We start from the raw sequence: 1,986 nt of genomic DNA, 5'->3' as shown, positions 1-1,986 counted from the left end.
TTTGGGTGCCTTTTCCTGTGTCTAGGTCACTTCACAGCAGGGGCGTGGCAGGGCCAATTCTCTTTTGCTCACATCTTTGGGCTGGTTCATCTGGGCGCTCTCTACCTAGGCCAGCCCTATATAATGCAGGACACTTAGCAGCATCTTATCTGTTCTCATGACCCTTGGACTAACTTACTTGTCTGTGCAGGTTAAGCAGTGGTCACTGCCACAACCATGCCATCTCACGATAGGAAGAAGGGTGTTATGTTGAGATCTCCCATGCTCTTGTCCTTGGGCTGGCTTACCTGTGCCATCATCATTAGGGTCAATTCTGCTATGCTGTCCAGGCAAGGTACAGGACTTGCTTTCTAGAGCACTGCAGCTGATGAAGAAGAAGGCTAATTCTGAACAGCCCCTACACATCCATGTGGTCTCTAGTGGCTGACCTGATCATGGACATCTCTGGTTGTAATATATGCCACAGACTTTGACACCAACCACTGTCACTGAATAGCCATGAATCCAAACATGGCCCTCAGAAGAAGCTGGGGCTGGGGTGTCCCCCATAGCACCAGGGGATGAGGCTAGCTATTCACGGCAGGCTACTTCTCTTCTCCCACTGGTTTCCAGTTCCATCCCTCTACATAATGCTCAAGCTGTTACATTTCTGTGTCTCACCCATCTGCCTACCAGATACTTGCAAACTGTAGTGACATCAGCTGTAGGCTGGCCACTTGACTGATGAGTCCCTTTGTGACATCCTCAGTTCACATTGCATGGCATGACAGCAATGCCTTGCTACAGCCTGCCGGTGCTCTGAGCCTTGTGCCAGGGGTCATAGGGTAGGTCTGTGGTCATCTTCTCATCCCATGCTGCAGGACATGGCAAAAAACAAGTCTCTGTTTGTCTTCTGCTCCTGCACTGTGCTGCCTGAATTTGATTTGATATTTGATTTGATGTATCCCTGTCTTAAACAGCTTAAAACACCAGGCCAAGCATCAAGCTAGGAAGTACAGTGGATTGCCAACTGCTCAGTCCCTGACTAATATAAGAACAACAATACCAACCAGGTTTCTCTTTGCCCATTGGAACAAGGGATAATATTTTTTAATGAATCATCTACATTTGCACATCTAGAGAAATCTAGAGCAACTCTAATATTGAAACATGTAGTACACAAATATTAAGATGTTAAATCTAGAAACTAACTCTGAGTTGAAATTAACCACAATGATTTTAAATTAAAAAAAAGAATTTTTATTGTTCCTCCAGCAAAATTTAATACCAGAAGACCTTAAAATTTTCTCTCTTATTTTAAGTTCCCAGTTCAACATTCCTCTAAGCTGAGTTTTGCAACAGTTTTATGATTACATAATTATAATATCAACACAGTTCATCTCCATCTTCTAAACAGTTAACACCATTCTATTTAACAGAGACAATTTGTTCTTTTAGGGTTTTAAAAAAATTATCCCTTAGAACAATTTCAGTTGTCACAGTGCCCATTCACATGATCCAACTCTGAAATTCTCTTTTGGTCAAGATGCATCTTGGAAGAAATAGAGTAAAACTCAAAATCAACTAATGTACAAACAAACATATGCTTTATTAGACTGAATAGCATGATTGTCATCATCACCCCTATTTCCTGTTTAGGAGAAGACAGACATAAATATTTCTTCAAATGTTGTTTGATCTGTCTTGGATTCATATCCTCTTTAGTCTAAAGAAAAAATGCCTCTCTCTAATGGCAAAAATGGCTATAAACACATGTAGTATTTTACATAATCAATCTATTATCTAATTACAACAGAAAGAAACATCTCTCTTCTTAGTTTATAATAAATTAGCAACCATACCCTCAGAACCCCAACTTGGAATACACATCCTTTCTTTAGTTTTGGTGGCTTTATCCAACAAAACAGTCTGAACTATTAGCAAAGAAGTAACCCACAAAGAAAATTTAGCATGTATAAGAGCAAGGATTGTCATGTCTTCTCATAA

The 1,986-nt window shown here is 40.4% G+C and overlaps 1 non-coding gene across 1 annotated transcript; it reads right to left on the bottom strand.

Moving 5' to 3' along the window:
* Positions 1-936: 936 nt before the first annotated feature.
* LOC115065261 lies at positions 937-1,081 on the bottom strand. The gene has a single exon (XR_003845055.1). It is a non-coding gene; the product is annotated as a small nucleolar RNA SNORA48 (small nucleolar RNA).
* Between the last annotated feature and the right edge of the window lie 905 nt (positions 1,082-1,986).

The sequence above is a fragment of the Mus pahari genome, chromosome 13 (assembly GCF_900095145.1).
Source record: "Mus pahari chromosome 13, PAHARI_EIJ_v1.1, whole genome shotgun sequence".
NCBI lineage: Eukaryota > Metazoa > Chordata > Mammalia > Rodentia > Muridae > Mus > Mus pahari.
The sequence above is the reverse complement of the archived record's forward strand: the minus strand, read 5'-3'. Positions and strand labels throughout refer to the sequence as shown.